Genomic DNA, 18006 nt, shown 5'->3' with positions numbered 1-18006 from the left:
TCATTTCTCTTTGGTAGGTAATTAAAAGTAACATGTATGAGTCATAGGGTAGGCATATGCATAACTTTAAAAGAAACTGCCAAATAGTTTACCAAAGTGGTGGTACCAATATATAGTCCTACCAGTACTGTATGAGAATTCCAGTTACTCTACATAATTCCCATCACCAATTATTATCAGTCATTTATTGTTTTGTTTTTTGTTTTTTTACTTTTTGGCTGCACCTTGCAGCATGTGGGATCTTAGTTCCCTGACCAGGGATCGAACCCTCACCCCCTGCAGTGGAAGCTCAGAGTCCTAACTGCTGGACCGCCAGGGAAGTCCTATCAGTCATTTAAATTTTAACTAGTCTACTCATCGTAAAAGTTATCTTACACTTTACTGATAACTAATGGAATTCAGCCACTTTTTATGCTCCAGGTTAGATAATAATTCATCCATGTTTCCTTCTAATACTTTCATGGATTTAAATTAACATTTTGATTCTCCATTTGGAATTTACCCTTGTAAGAAACTGATCCAATTTAATCTATTTCCACATGACTAGCCAATTAGTCCAACAACATTTATTTTTTATTTATTTTTTAAATACATCTTTACTGGAGTAAAATTGCTTTACAATGTTGTGTTAGTTTCTGCTGTACTACATGAATCAGCTCTATGCATACATATATCCCCATATCCTCTCCCTCTTGAGCCTCCCTCCCACCCCTGTAGGTCATCACAAAGCACCGAGCTGATCTCCCTGTGCTATGCAGCGGCTTCCCACTAGCTATCTATTTTACATTTGGTAGTGTATATATGTCAATGCTACTCTCTCACTACATCCCAGCCTCCCCTTCCCCCACTGTGTCCTCAAGTCCGTTCTCTACATCTACATCTTTATTCCTGCCCTACCACTAGGTTCATCAGTACCATTTTCCTAGATTATATATATATATATGTGTTAGCATACGGTATTTGTTTTTCTCTTTCTGACTTACTTCACTCTGTATCACTGACTCTAGGTCCATCTACCTTACTACAAATAACTCAATTTCATTCCTTTTTATGGCTGAGTAATATTCCATTCTATATATGTGCCACATCTTCTTTATCCATTCGTCTGTCAATGGACATTTAGGTTGTTTCCATATCCTGGCTATTGTAAATAGTGCTGCAATGAACATTGTGGTACATGTATCTTTTTGAATTATGGTTATCTCAGGGTATCAAAAACATTTATTTTAAAGTTTATATTTTTCTCAACTAATTTGAGATGCCTCTTTCATAATATGCTGAATTTCCATTAGCACTTAACACTAATTCTGGGTTCTCTACTTAGTTAAATTTTTCTACACATTACCTCTACCTCACAACATACACAAAAAACAAATTCAAACTGGATTGTAGGTTTAAAGTGAAAAGTGAAACAATAAAACTTCTAGAAGAAAGCACAGCATGTATTTGTAACTTCGGAATAGGCAAACGGTTACTTAAACATCATCTGAACAGCAAAACCATTTTTAAACATTGATAAGTTAGACTTCATTGAAATTAACAATGGCGGTTCATCAAAATGTATCAGTAAGAGAGTGAAAAGACAAGTTAAGGACTTGGAGAAGATATTTGCAATACTGATATCCTACATAGAACTTGTATCCAGAACATAAAAATCTTACAGCTTTCCTAGACAAACAAAAGCTGAGGGAATTCATCACCACTAGACCTGCCTTGCAAGAGATGCAGAAAGGAGTTATACAAGGTGAAATAAAAAGATGTTAATTAGTGACATGAAGACATATGAAAATATATAACACACTGGTACAGGTAAATATACAGTCAAACTTAGAAAACTCTAATAGCATGGTTTGTTAACCACTTAACTATACTACAAAGGTCAAAGGAAAAAGCATTAAATATAATTTAGCTACTATAATTTGTTAATAAATACACAATATAAAAAGAGGTAAATAATGACCTCAAAATATAAAAAAGATGAAGTAAAAGAGTGAAGTTTTGTAGACAATCAAAATTAAGTTGCTATCAGGTTGAACTAGATTGTTTTACCCATGAGATGTCTTATATAAGACTCATGGTGGAGGGGAAATTGGAAAAAGATAGTCAAAAGGTACAAACTTCCAGTTATAAGAAAGTTGCTAAGAGCTCTCATCACAAGGAGACTTTTTTTTCTTTTTATTGTATCTCTATGAGATAAAGGATGTTAACTAAACCTATTATGATGACCATTTCACAATATATGTAAACCAAACCACCATGAAGTACACCTTAAACTTATATAGTGATGTATGTTAATTATTTCTCAATAAAACTGGGTGGGGGGAAGACTCATGGTAACCACAAAACAAAACCCTTGAGTAGAGGTACAAAAGATAAAGAAAGGGGAAACAGAGCAAACCACCATGGAAAACACCAATTTACAAAGGTAGGCAGAAACAACAGGAAAAAGAAACAATATAAATACAAAAAAACCAGAAAACAATTAATAAGATGGCATTAGTAAGTCCTTACATATCAATAATAACTCTAAATGTAAATGGATTGAATTCACCAATCAAAAGGCACAGAGTGGCTGGAAGGATAAAACAACAAGACCAAACCATGTGCTGCCTACAAGAGACTGACTTCAGTTTTAACACATTATTGACTGGGAGATTTTTGCAGAAACTAATGCTTGTGGCTATAATATGTCTCCAGTCAAAAATGTGTTAAGGACACATATAGGCTCAAAGTGAAGAGATGAAAAAAGGTAATCCATGCAAGAGGAAACCAAAAGAAAGCAGGGGTAGCTATACTTATATCACAAAAATTAGGCTTTAAGCCAAAAAACAGTAACAAGAGACAAAGAAGGTCAATATATAATGATAAAGGGGCCAATTCACCAAGAAGATATGACGATGATAAATATATACAAACCCAACTTTATGAAGCACATAAATGTATTAAGACAATACTAGCAGGGTAAAAGAGAAATAGACTATGATACAACAGTAGTAGGGAACTTCAGTACCCTACTTTCAGCAATAGATAGATCATACAGATAGATGATCCAGATAGATCATCTGGACACAAAACAAGTCTTAGGAAATTTTTAAAGACTGAAATGATACCAAGTATTTTTTTCTGACCACAATGGTACGAACCTAGAAATCAGTAAAAGAGGAAACTGGAAAATCTACAAACATGTGGAAATTAAACAACACACTCCAGAACAACCAAAGACTCAAAAAAGAAATCAAATGAGAAATCAAATAGTATCTTGAAGCAAATAAAAATGGAATCACAACATACTAAAATTTATGGGGTACTGCAAAAGCAGTTCTAAGAGGAAAATTTATAGTGATAAATGCATATATTAAGAAAATAGAAAGATCTCAAATAAACAACCTAACTTTACACTTCAAGGAACTAGGAAAAGAAGAACAAACTAAGCCCAAAGTTAGCAGAAGCAAAGAAATCACAAAAATTGGAGTGAAAATAAATGCAATAGAGACCAAACATTTTTTTAAATAAACAAAACTAAGATCTGTTTTTTTTGAAAAGATAAACAAAATTGACAAATCATTAACTGGACTAAGAAAAAAAAAAGAGATTCAAATAATAAATTCAGAAATGAAAGAGGAGACACTACAAATGATAACACAGAAATAATAAGGATCATATGAGACTACTAAGAACAATTACAGGTCAATCAGTTGGTTAACCTAGAAGAAATGGATCAATTCCTAGAAACATACAACCTATGAAGACTGAATCAGGAAGAAATAGATAATCTGAACAGACCAATAATAAGTAAGGAGACTGAATCAGCAATCAAAAGCCTCCCAACAGAGAAAACTGAAGGACCAGATGGCTTCACTGGCAAATTCTACCATACATTTAAAGAAGAATTAATGCCAATCCTTCTCAAAGGATTCCCAAAAATTAAGGAGGAAGGAACATTTCCAAATTCATTTTACAAGACCAGTACTACCCTGATACCAAAGCCAGATAAGGACACTACAAGGAAGGAAAACTATAGACCAATATCTCTGATAAATATAGAGGCAGAAATTCTCAACAAAATATTAGCAAACCGAACTCAACAACATATTGAAAGGATTATACATTGTGACCAAATAGGATTTATCTCTGGGATGCAAGTATGGTTCAACCAATGCACATCAATAAATGTGATACACCACATTAATAGAATGAAAGATAAAAATTATATGATCATCTCAATAGATGCAGAAAAAGCATTTGACAAAATATAACATCCTTTCATGATAAAAATCCTCAAAACATTGGTTATAGTAGGAACATACCTCAACATAACAAAGGCAATTTATGACAAACCCACAGCTAACATTATATATACAGTACAAAATTGAGAGCTTTTCCTCTAAAATCAAGAATGAGACAAGGGTGCTCTCTCTAACCACTGTTATTTGACATATACTGGAAGCCCTAGTCAGAGCAATTAGGCAAGAAAAAGAAATAAAAGGCATTTAAATTGAAAAGGAAGAAGTAAAATTGTCATATTTGCAGATGATATGACCTTCGATATAGAAAACCCTAAAGACTTAACCAAAAAACTGTTAGAACTAATCAACAAATTCAGTAGAGTTGCAGGATATAAACTCAATGCACAGAAATCAGTTGTGTTTATACACTAACGACAAAACATCTGAAAAAGAAATAAAAATACCTCATTCACAATAGCATAAAAAGCAATATACCTTTTAACCAAGGAAGTGAAAGATCTGTATGATGAAAAGTACAAGACACTGATGAAAGAAATATAAGACACAAGCAAATGAAAAGATATCCCATGTTCATGAATTGGAAGAATTAATATTGTTAAAATGTCCATACTACCCAAAGCCAGCTATAGATTCAACACAGTACCTATCAAAATTCCAATGGTGTGGCATTTTTTTACAGAAATAGAAAAACAATTCTAAAATTTGTATGGAACCACAAAAGACACTGAATAACCAAAGCAATCATGAGAAGGAAGAACAAAGTTGGAGGCATCATAATTCCTGATATCAAGCTATACTACACAGCTATAGTAATTACAACAGTACAGTACTGGCATAAAAATAGACACACAGATCAATGAAATAGAATAGAGAGCCCAGAAATAAACCCCTACATTTACAGTCAGCTGATCTTTGACAATGGAGCCAAGAACACTCAATGGGGAAAGAATAGTCTCTTCAACCACCAAACTTCTAGAAGAAAATATAGGAAAGAAACTTCTGGACACTGGTCTTGGCAAAAGTTTTTAGACATGACACCAAAATCACAAGCAACAAAAGTAATATATATATATGCACTCCCATGTTATTGCAGCATTAGTTATAATAGTCAAGATATGGAGATAACCTAAGTCTCCATCAACATCAAAATATGAATGAATAAAGAAGATGTGGTGTACATATATATACAATGGAATATTATTCAGCTATGAGAAAGAAGGAAATTCTGCCATTTGCAGTAACAAGAATGAAACTTGAGGGCATTATGCTAAATGAAATAAATCAGACAGAGGAAGACAAATACTGTATGATCTCCCATGTATTTGGAACCTAAAAAAGCCAAGCTAGTAAGAACAGAGTAGAATGGTGGTTACCAGGGGCTTCAGGGTGGGGAAATAGGGGAAATGTTGTTTAAGGATACAAACTTGCAACCAGTAGATAAATATGTCCCAGAGAGATAATGCACAAAATAGTGATTACAGACAATAATACACAATTATAAACTTCAATGTTGCTAAGAGACTAGATCTTAATTATTCCCACCACAAAAAAGAAATGATAATTATGTGATGTGATAGAGGCATTAGCTAACGCTACAGTGGTAATTATACTGCAATATATAAATGTATCAAATCAACACATTGTACACCTTTAACTTACACATTGTTATATATCAACTATATCTTATAAAAATTAAAAATCAATTTGATAATGACAAACTACACAACAAAAAATGGGCAAAAGGCTTGAACAGGTTCTTCACAAAAAAGAATTCCCAAAAGGTCAATAAGTATCTGAAAAATGTTGCTGATGAGACTGTACAATCAGTTTGAAAAAATATGCTAAGTATGTTCTCAATCTCATTATAGGTGCACCCTATGACTTAGTGGTTCTACCCTAGGCAGCAAAATGAGTGAATAGGTCCAAAAAAAGATGTTTATAAGAATGCTCAGAGGAGTAAACAGAGGCCAAGAGAGATGACAGAATTAGCATAAATTGCACAATCTTAAATCACTATAACAGCTCTAATCCCTCTGGTTCTAAAGACTTGTCTTTTCCCCCCCTTATCATTCAGGGCAATTGGACAAGCTGTTTGGGCTTCCAAATTCCTTAGAAAGCACTTCTTTCTTTAATAGAAATTAGCTCACTGGAGGGTCAGTGTGTATTTTGGGAGGTCACATTTCCAATTGAATTCCCCTATGAAAGGCCCAGCTGTGATTAAAATGTGCTACATTTTAATCTTTAAAAAATGTAGAGAATTATTTAATAGTTTCATAGTCTGCTACTTTTCCAGAAAGCATTTCATTTAAAACCCCAACCTTCTTCTTGAACCTTTTAACTGTTCCCAGCCATATTAGTCCTGGATCAGATTAGAAGATTGCTTTAATCATTGTTTTTCATGCCCTTAGAGCAGCTGATAGAGTTATTTTGCTTCCTTTGAACAAACAACACACAGTCGATTTTTTATTAATGTCTGTTTTCTAATAGAAGAGTTGCCAAAAGATGTTCATGGATGCTTTATTTGTGATAGCTAAAAACTAGAAACAGTACAACTGCTCATCAACAGTAGAAAAGATGGTGTGGTATATTTGTACAACAGAACACCACATCACAGTATAAAGACTAAACTACTGCTACTTGCAGCAACATGGATAACTCTCAAAGACATGATGATGAGCAAAAGGAGCCAGGCAGACAAGGGTACAGTTCACTTCATTTACACAATTTCATTTACCTGAACTTTAAAAACAAGTAAGACAGACATATGATGATAGAATTCAGAACTGTTAGTTATATTTGAGGGTTATAACATAGGAAGAAACAGAGGGAGCATTACTTCAATTAAAAAAATTTTAACTGCCATTTAAACCATCATGGAAATATTTTCAAGAAGTTCTCTTCAACTATTCATGTATTAATATTGTTTTAATTACAGAGGCTTTGTAGTTGAGTTCAATATTTGAAAAAGCTAGCCCTCCTTCATTGCTCTTCTTTAGCATTTTGCTGGCATTTCTTGTTTATTCTTCCCATTGATCTTTATATTCAACATGTCTTAACTCCAGGGCAAAAAGTGATGGTATGCTTTTGCCAGTATTTTTTCAAGTCAACTACTGTATCTTTCAGGAGGTTTTAATAGCTTTCTTTATAAGGATTTTTTCTGTTGTATATGAGATTCCATTTTATATTCTAAGTTGTTATTGTAATGCAAAGGCTATTGATAACTGAATGTTAATTTCATGTCCTAGTACTTTAATAAATTATCATTATATCTCAGTTTTTCTATTGATTCTTTGGTTTCATAAGATTTTTTATACACTCTTTCATTTGAAAAAGAAAATAGTTTTGCCTCCTCCTTTCAAATTCTAAGCCCTCTAATTGCTTTCTGTTGTCTAATTGCATTGGCTATACTTCTAATATTATATTAATGAGCTGTCCTTGCCTTATTCCTTATTTTAGCATGACCATCTAATGTTTCCCCATTACATAAAATAGTGGCTTTGGGACTGACGTATACATCATTTTATCATGTTAAAGACATATTCATTGGGACTTGCTCAGTGGCGCAGTGGTTAAGAATCTGCCTGCCAACGCAGGAGACACGAGTTCAATCCCTGGTCCGGGAGGATCCCACATGCCGGAGCAACTAAGCCCATGCACCACAACTACTGAGACAGCACTCTAGAGCCCAACTACTGAGGCTGCGTGCCACAACTACTGAAGCCTGCACGCCTAGAGTCCGTGCTCCGCAACAAGAGAAGCCACCACAATGAGAAGCCCGTGCACCACAACGAAAAGTAGCCCCCGCTCACCGCAACTAGAGAAAGCCCGTGCACAGCAACGAAGACTCAACGCAGTCAAAAATAAATAACTAAAAAATAAATAAATTTATAAAAAATAAAGTACAAAAAAAAAGATACTCATCAATTCCCCTTTTATTGTTTTTTTTCATATAAATGGGTGTTAAATTTTGTCAAATGACTTCTTGTTTTCTTTGAAGATGATCATCTAATTTTTCTCAGTTATTATACTATATTAATTGATATTTTTTAACATTAAACCACGCTTACATCCCTAGAATAAGACTCACATAGTCATGATGTATAGTAAATATATTGCATTATCTGGCTCCAATTATTCACCCCTCGTTTTGTCTACATCCTCTGACCTATAATTTTTCATTGTCCTCCCATTGTAGGTGGGATAACCTGCCCAGTCTCCTAATTCTAGGCTTGGCCATGTAGCTTGCTTTGGCCACTGGGGTGTCAGCAAACTTAATGTAATCAGACGTTTAAAATGGGCTTGGGTCTTGCTCGAACACGGGTTCGAGCCCTGGTCTGGGAAGATCCCACATGCCACGGAGCAACTAAGCCCGGGCGCCACGACTACTGAACCTGTGCTCTAGAGCCCACGAGCCACAACTACTGAGCCCACAAGCCACAACTACTGAAGCTCACGCACCTAGAGCCCATGCTCCACAAGAGAAGCCACTGCAATGAGAAGCCCACATACCATAACAAAGAGTAGCCCCTGCTCTCTGCAACTAGGGAAAGCCCGTGCGCAGCAACAAAGACCCAATGCAGCCAAAAATTAATTAATTAATTAATTAATTTTAAAAATATACATATATATATTTTTTTAATTTATTTATTTTTTATTTTATTTTTGGCTGCATTGGGCCTTCGTTGCTGTGCGCGGGCTTTTCTCTAGTTGCAGGGAGCGGGGGCTACTCTTTGTTGTGGTGCGCGGGCTTCTCATTGCGGTGGCTTCTCGTTGTGGAGCACGGGCTCTAGGCGCACGGGCTTCAGTAGTTCTGGCATGAGGGATTCAGTACTTGTGGATCGCGGGCTCCAGAGCGCAGGCTCAGTAGTTGTGGTGCACGGGCTTAGTTGCTCCGTGGCATGTGGGATCTTCCCTGACCAGGGCTCGAACCCGTGTCCCCTGCATTGGCAGGCGGATTCTTAACCACTGAGCCACCAAGGAAGCCCCTATAGATATATTTTAAGCCACTGAGTTTTTAAATGGTTACTCAACAAAAACTAAATGATTCATTATATATTATCTCCTCATCTGCTTTTGAAATCTGCTAATATTTTGTTAAAGATTTTAAAATTGAAGTATTTTTATAAGTGAGATTTTTATAGTGCTCTATATTATGTAAACTCAAATTGGATTTAGATATTAATATTTGCTTAATAAAAACAATGAAATTTCCTTTCCTCATCTATAGTACAAAATAGTTTAAGTAGCACTAGGATCATCTAATCTTTAAAGGTTTTTTGGAAGTTTTCTGTGAAACTGTACAAGTCTAATGCTTCTTTGGGAGGTGATGGAAACTCTTTCATAATTTTCTCTATTTCTTTGATAGAAATCAGTTTGTGTAGACTTCCTAATCCTACTTTGGTCAGTTTGGGTAAAAATTCTATTTTCCTAGAAAATTACCTATTTCAATTATTGCTTATATCCATTTGTGTGGAATTATACAAATTAGTTTTGAAACTTAAATATTTGTTTAAATTTCCTCAGTTTGGATATTTATTTATCCTTTGCAATATCTAATTTTTAATATTTGTGAAGTCTTTTTAAAAAAAATAATATGTTAACTTGCGATTTGCCTATTTAGATGAACTTTTTAGTTCATTATATATTTTTCTGTTTTCCGTTTTCTACCTGTGGCAGACATACCCTAAGGTATGGGATATACCCAATGAGTCACACACTTGGATAACCCCCCGCCCCTTGTGTGTGGGCAGAACCTGTGACTTGATTCTAACCAATAGAATATAGCAAAGGTGATGGGGTGTTACTCATATTATCATGTTACATTGTATAAGACTCACTTTGCAGACTAGAAAGAGAGATTCTCCCACTGGCCTTAAAGAAGTGATATTAAAATTGCCTGTGGGGATGGCCACATGGCAGGGAACTGTGGATAGCCTCTGCAAACTGAAAGAGGTCCTAGCCAATAGCCAGAAATAAAATACAGACCTAGTCCTATACTACAACAAGATTAAGTCTATCAACAACCAGAGGGAGATTGGAAGTGGATTCTTCCTCAGTTAGGTCTCCAGATGAGAACATGGCCTGGCCTACACTTGACTGCAGCCTTGTGGGATTCTGAGCTGAGAACCCAGCTAAGATGTGCCTGGACTTCTGACCTATAGAAACTGTGAGATAAAAAATGTGTGTGTTTTTAAGCCATTAAGTCTATGGTACACAGTTACAGAAAGTAACACAGCCAAATGAAAATAAAACCCTAACTCTTAGATTTCTACATTTATTTATTGCTAGTTCTTTCTTTCTCTCTGCTTACTTTGTTTTTCTTGTTCTGCTACTTTGAGTTGAGTGTTTAATTCATTCATTTTCTTTTTTCATTTGTATGTGTATTTAATGCTATGTATTTTCCTCTAGTAAATGCTTTTGCTGTATTCCATAGTTTCTATGTCATGTTTTTCATGTTTGCTGTTAAGAAAGTCTACATTTTTTTGTTCTTGGATTGCCCTTTTGACATAGGAGTTGCTTAATAACATGTTTCTAATATTTCCTCGTTGTAGAGTCTTTTCAGTCTTGTTTTTAGCTTTAGTTTATTGCATGTGGTAAATAAATATTGCTTATATTATTTCTATTTCTTGAAATTTTTTGAGTATTTCTTTGAGGCTTTGCAAAGATTTCCCAAGTTTAGATATTTGAAAGGACACACCAGACTTCATAGAACATACTTATTCCTTATGGAGCATACTTACTCATAGAGCATACTAAGTGCCACTTTTATTTAAAGACAAAGGATACAATGCAGCAAAAGAAAGAGTGCAGGCAAGCATTGGGGGAATCTGACATTCCATGCATAGGCTCCCCAAGAATCCTTATTTGCATATAGACTATTCTCTGTCACTAGACTGAACAACCAAGATCTGAGTGAGGAATCTTGGCTTCAGGAGAGTTTAAAACAGAAGTTCTTAATGAGGGTGTATGTAACTGGGGTGAGGGTGGGGTGTTAATGTCTCTCTGACCACGTGCTCAAGCCAGGCTGGAAAAAGTTTATTTTACATCAGTAAATAAAATGTCCCTGAGGAAGGAGACAAGATGGTGGAATAGAAGGACTTGAGCTCACCTCCTCTCATGAAAATACTAAAATCACAACAAACTGTGAACAACCATTGACAAAAAAGACTAGGACCTACCACAAAAGATATTATACATCCAAAGACAAAGAAGAAGCCACAACAAGATTGTAGGAGGGGTGCATATGCAATATAATCAGATCCCATACATGCTGGGTGGGTGACCCACACACTGGAAAATAATTATATCACAGAGGTTCTCCCACAGGAGTGAGAGTACTAAGCCCCATGTCACACTCCCCAGCCTGGGGTTCTGGAATCAGGAGGAGGAGCCCCCAGAGCATTTGCTTTGAAGGCCAGCAGGGCTTGAATGCAAGAGCTCCATAGAACTGGAGGAAATAGAAACTCCACTCTGGAGGCACACATAAGGTCTCGTGCACACCGGAACCTAGGGAAAAAGCAGTGACTTCATAGGAGCCTGGGCCAGACCTACCTGCTGGTCTTGGAGGGTATACTGGCTAGGTAGGGGTGCCTGTGGCTCACTGTAGGAATGGGGACACTGGTGGCAGAGGTATTGTGGAGTGCTCATTGGCATGAGCTCTTCTGGAGGCTGCCATTTTAACACCAAGACCTGGCCCCACCCAACAGCCTGTTGGCTCCAGTGCTGGGATGCCTCAGGCCAAACAACCAACAGGGCAGGAACACAGCCCCACCCACCAGCAGACAGGCTGCCTAAAGTCTTCCTGAGTCTACAGCCACCTCTAAACAGCCCCCTTGACACAGCCCTGTCCACCAGAGGGATAAGAACCAGCTCCACCCAGTGGGCAGGCACCAGTCCCTCCCACCAGGAAGCCTGCACAAGCCTCTAGACCAGCATCACCCACCAGGGGGCAGATACCAGAAGCCAAGAGGAACTACTGATACAATCCTGCAGCCTGCAAAACAGAGACTGCAAACACAGTAAGTTAGACAAAATGAGACAGCAGAGGAATATCTTCCAGACGAAGGAACAAGATAAAACACCAGAAGACCAACTAAACAAATGGAGATAGGCAAACTACCAGAAAAAGAATTCAGAGTAATGATAGTAAAGATGATCCAAAGTCTCAGAAAAAGAATGGAGGCACAGATCGAGAAGATACAAGAAATGTTTAACAAAGACCTAGAAGATTTAAAGAACAAACAGAGTTGAAGAATATAATAATTGAAATGAAAAATACACTAGAAGGAATCAATAGCAGAATAAATGAGGCAAAATGAAAAGGTGAGCTGGAAGACAGCATAGTGAAATTACTGCTGTGGAACAGAATAAAGAAAAAAGAATGAAAAGAAATGAAGACAGTCTAAGAGACCTCTGGGACAACATTAAATACACCAACATTCACATTATAGGGGTCCCAGAAGGCGAAGAGAGAGAGAGGGCCTGAGAAAATATTTGAAGAGACAATAGCTGAAAACTTCCCTATCATGGGAAAGGAAACAGTCACCCAAGTCCAGGAAGTGCACAGAGTCTCATACAGGATAAACCCAAGGAGGAACATACCGAGACACATATTAATCAAACTGACAAAAATTAAAGACAGAGAAAATATTAAAAGCAACAAGGGAAAAGCAACAAATAACATACAAGGAAATCCTTATAAGGTTGTCAGCTGATTTTTCAGCAGAAAATCTGCAGGCCAGAAGGGAGTGGCATGATATATTTAAAGTGATGAAAGGGAAAAACCTACAACCAAGAATACTCTTGTTCAGATTCAATGGAGAAATCAAAAGCTTTACAGGCAAGCAAAAGCTAAGACAATTCAGCACTACCAGACCAGCTTTACAACAAATGCTAAAGGAACTTCTCTAGGCAGAAAAGAAAAGCCCACAACTAGAAACAAGAAAATTACAAATGGGAAAGCTTAACAGTAAAGGAAAACATATAGTAAAGGCAGGAAATCAAGAGGAGAGCACAAATGCAGGACATTGGAAATGCATGTGAAATTAAGAGACTAGCAACTTAAAGCAATCTTGTATACATATAGACTGCTATATCAAAACCTCACGATAACCGCAACATTAAGGCATCAAAGGGTTTCTTTCCTCCCCAGGGTTTCCCTGTTTCTTTCTTTCAGTCCTACTCTAGGTCAACCCTTGGGCCAATTATTCTCCTAGGTATCTTACTTTCCTTCTTCTTTCCAAAATTAAAATTCCTTCTCACAACCTCCTAAGGCTCTGAGAAATCAGGGTCCTTTTCTCTCTGAGCCTCAGGTTGAAACTACTTTCTATGAAGCCACCTAAATGCTGGCTTTACTCTGTTACTTCTCCTTGGACTGTGGGCACAGAAATTTTCCGATATTTTCCCTTCTGCACACAAAAAACTCTACTCGGTTCTTAATTCTTTTATTTCTAAAAATGTAAACATCTGTAAGAAGTACAGCAGAGAAGGAGGGGCAAGATGGCAGAAGAGTAAGACGTGGAGATCACCTTCCTCCCCACAGATACATGAGAAATACATCTACACGTGGAACTGCTCCTACAGAACACCCACTGAACGCTGGCAGAAGACGTCAGACCTCCCAAAAGCCGTGTGGATGAAAGGCTCTTGGTGCTCCAGCCAGGCATCAGGGCTGTGCCTCTGAGGTGGGAGAGCCAACTTCAGGACACTGGTCCACAAGAGACCTCCCAGCTCCACGTAATACCAAACGGCGAAAATCTCTCACAGATCTCCATCTCAACATCAAGACCCAGCTTCACTCAACGACCAGCAAGCTACAGTGCTGGACACCCTATGCCAAACAACTAGCAAGAGAGGAACACAGCCCCATCCATTAACAGAGAGGCTGCCTAAAATCATAATAAGGCCACAGACACCCCAAAACACACCACCAGACGTGGACGAACCCACCAGAAAGACAACATCCAGCCTCATCCACCAGAACACAGGCACTAGTTCCCTCCACCAGGAAACCTACACAACCCACTGAACCAACCTTAGCCACTGGGGACAGATACCAAAAACAACGGGAACTACGAACCTGCAGCCTGTGAAAAGGAGACCCCAAACACAGTAAGATAAGCAAAATGAGAAGACAGAAAAACACACAGCAGATGAAGGAGCAGGGTCAAAACACACCAGACCTAACAAATGAAGAGGAAATAGGTAGTCTACCTGAAAAAGAATTCAGAATAATGATAGTAAGGATGATCCAAAGTCTTGGAAATAGAATAGACAAAATGCAAGAAACATTGAACAAGGACGTAGAAGAACTAAAGAGGAACCAAGAAACGATGACAAGCACAATAAATGAAATTAAAAATACTCTAGATGGGATTAATAGCAGAATAACTGAGGCAGAAGAACGGATAAGTGACCTGGAAGATAAAATGGTGGAAATAACTACTGCAGACCAGAATAAAGAAAAAAGAATGAAAAGAACTGAGGACAGTCTCAGAGACCTCTGGGACAACATTAAACGCACCAACATTCGAATTATAGGGGTCCCAGAAGAAGAAGAGAAAAAGAAAGGGACTGAGAAAATATTTGAAGAGATTATAGTTGAAAACTTCCCTAATATGGGAAAGGAAATAGTTAATCAAGTCCTGGAAGCACAGAGAGTCCCATACAGGATAAATCCAAGGAGAAACACACCAAGACACATATTAATCAAACTATCAAAAATTAAATATAAAGAAAACATATTAAAAGCAGCAAGGGAAAAACAACAGATAACACACAAGGGCATCCCCATAAGGTTAACAGCTGATCTTTCAGCAGAAACGCTGCAAGCCAGAAGGGAGTGGCAGGATATACTTAAAGTGATGAAGGAGAAAAACCTACAACCAAGATTACTCTACCCAGCAAGGATCTCATTCAGATTTGATGGAGAAATTAAAACCTTTACAGACAAGCAAAAGCTGAGAGAGTTCAGCACCACCAAACCAGCTTTACAACAAATGCTAAAGGAACTTCTCTAGGCAAGAAACACAAGAGAAGGAAAACACCTACAATAACAAACCCAAAACATTTAAGAAAATGGGAATAGGAACATACATATCGATAATTACCTTAAATGTAAATGGATTAAATGCTCCCACCAAAAGACACAGACTGGCTGAATGGATACAAAAACAAGACCCATATATATGCTGTCTACAAGAGACCCACTTCAGACCTAGAGACACATACAGACTGAAAGTGAGGGGATGGAAAAAGATATTCCATGCAAATGGAAATCAAAAGAAAGCTGGAGTAGCAATTCTCATATCAGACAAAATAGACTTTAAAATAAAGACAATTACAAGAGACAAAGACGGACACTATATAATGATCAAGGGATCGATCCAAGAGGAAGGTATAACAATTGTAAATATTTATGCACCCAACACAGGAGCACCTCAATACATAAGGCAAATACTAACAGCCATAAAAGGGGAAATCGACAGTAACACAATCATAGTAGGGGACTTTAACACCCCACTTTCACCAATGGACAGATCATCCAAAATGAAAATAAATAAGGAAACACAAGCTTTAAATGATACATTAAACAAGATGGACTTAATTGATATTTATAGGACATTCCACCCAAAAACAACAGAATACACATTTTTCTCAAGTGCTCATGGAACATTCTCCAGGATAGATCATATCTTGGGTCACAAATCAAGCCTTGGTAAATTTTTAAAAATTGAAATCGTATCAAGTATCTTTTCCGACCACAACGCTATGAGACTAGATATCAATTACAGGAAAAGATCTGTAAAAAATACAAACACATGGAGGCTACACAATACACTACTTAATAACGAAGTGATCACTGAAGAAATCAAAGGGGAAATCAAAAAATACCTAGAAACAAATGACAATGGAGACACGACGATCCAAAACCTATGGGATGCAGCAAAAGCAGTTCTAAGAGGGAAGTTTATAGCAATACAAGCCTACATCAAGAAACAGGAAACATCTCGAATAAACAACCTAACCTTGCACCTAAAGCAATTAGAGAAAGAAGAACAAAAAAACCCCAAAGCTAGCAGAAGGAAAGAAATCATAAAGATCAGATCAGAAATAAATGAAAAAGAAATGAAGGAAACAATAGCAAAAATCAATGAAACTAAAAGCTGGTTCTTTGAGAAGATAAACAAAATTGATAAACCATTAGCCAGACTCATCAAAAGAAAAAGGGAGAAGACTCAAATTAATAGAATTAGAAATGAAAAAGGAGAAGTAACCACTGACACTGCAGAAATACAAACGATCATAAGAGATTACTACAAGCAACTCTATGCTAATAAAATGGACAACCTGGAAGAAATGGACAGATTCTTAGAAATGCACAACCTGCCGAGACTGAACCAGGAAGAAATAGAAAATATGAACAGACCAATCACAAGCACTGAAATTGAAACTGTGATTAAAAATCTTCCAACACACAAAAGCCCAGGACCAGATGGCTTCACAGGCGAATTCTATCAAACATTTAGAGAAGAGCTAACACCTATCCTTCTCAAACTCTTCCAAAATATTGCAGAGGGAGGAACACTCCCCAACTCATTCTACGAGGCCACCATCACCCTGATACCAAAACCAGGCAAAGATGTCACAAAGAAAGAAAACTACAGGCCAATATCACTGATGAACATAGATGCAAAAATCCTCAACAAAATACTAGCAAACAGAATCCAACAGCACATTAAAAGGATCATACACCATGATCAAGTGGGGTTTATTCCAGGAATGCAAGGATTCTTCAATATACGCAAATCAATCAACGTGATACATCATATTAACAAATTGAAGGAGAAAAACCATATGATCATCTCAATAGATGCAGAGAAAGCTTTCAACAAAATTCAACACCCATTTATGATAAAAGTCCTGCAGAAAGTAGGCATAGAGGGAACTTCCCTCAACATAATAAAGGCCGTATATGACAAACCCACAGCCAACATTGTCCTCAATGGTGAAAAACTGAAACCATTTCCACTAAGATCAGGAACAAGACAAGGTTGCCCACTCTCACCACTATTATTCAACATAGTTTTGGAAGTGTTAGCCACAGCAATCAGAGACGAAAAAGAAATAAAAGGAATCCAAATCGGAAAAGAAGAAGTAAAGCTGTCACTGTTTGCAGATGACATGATACTATACATAGAGAATCCAAAAGATGCTACCAGAAAACTACTAGAGCTAATCAATGAATTTGGTAAAGTAGCAGGATACAAAATTAATGCACAGAAATCTCTTGCATTCCTGTATATTAATGATGAAAAATCTGAAAGTGAAATTAAGAAAACACTCCCGTTTACCATTGCAACAAAAAGAATAAAATACCTAGGAATAAACCTACCTAAGGAGACAAAAGACCTGTATGCAGAAAATTATAGGACACTGATGAAAGAAATTAAAGATGATACAAATAGATGGAGAGATATACCATGTTCTTGGATTGGAAGAATCAACATTGTGAAAATGACTCTGCTACCCAAAGCAATCTACAGATTCAATGCAATCCCTATCAAACTACCACTGGCATTTTTCACAGAACTAGAACAAAAAATTTCACAATTTGTATGGAAACACAAAAGACCCCGAATAGCCAAAGCAATCTTGAGAACGAAAAATGGAGCTGGAGGAATCAGGCTCCCTGACTTCAGACTATATTACAAAGCTACAGTAATCAAGACAGTTTGGTACTGGCACAAAAACAGAAATA

General features: G+C 36.9%; 1 long non-coding RNA gene across 1 annotated transcript in view; it reads right to left on the bottom strand.

Annotated features, from left to right (window-relative positions):
- LOC133099226 (uncharacterized) overlaps window positions 1-18006 on the bottom strand; it is a 64505-nt gene that overhangs the window by 40260 nt on the left and 6239 nt on the right. The gene's annotated exons all lie outside the window — the stretch shown is intronic.

The sequence above is a fragment of the Eubalaena glacialis genome, chromosome 10 (genome assembly GCF_028564815.1).
Source record: "Eubalaena glacialis isolate mEubGla1 chromosome 10, mEubGla1.1.hap2.+ XY, whole genome shotgun sequence".
Classification (NCBI taxonomy): domain Eukaryota; kingdom Metazoa; phylum Chordata; class Mammalia; order Artiodactyla; family Balaenidae; genus Eubalaena; species Eubalaena glacialis.
Note: the sequence above shows the minus strand (reverse complement) of the source record. Positions and strands in the feature narration are given on the sequence as shown.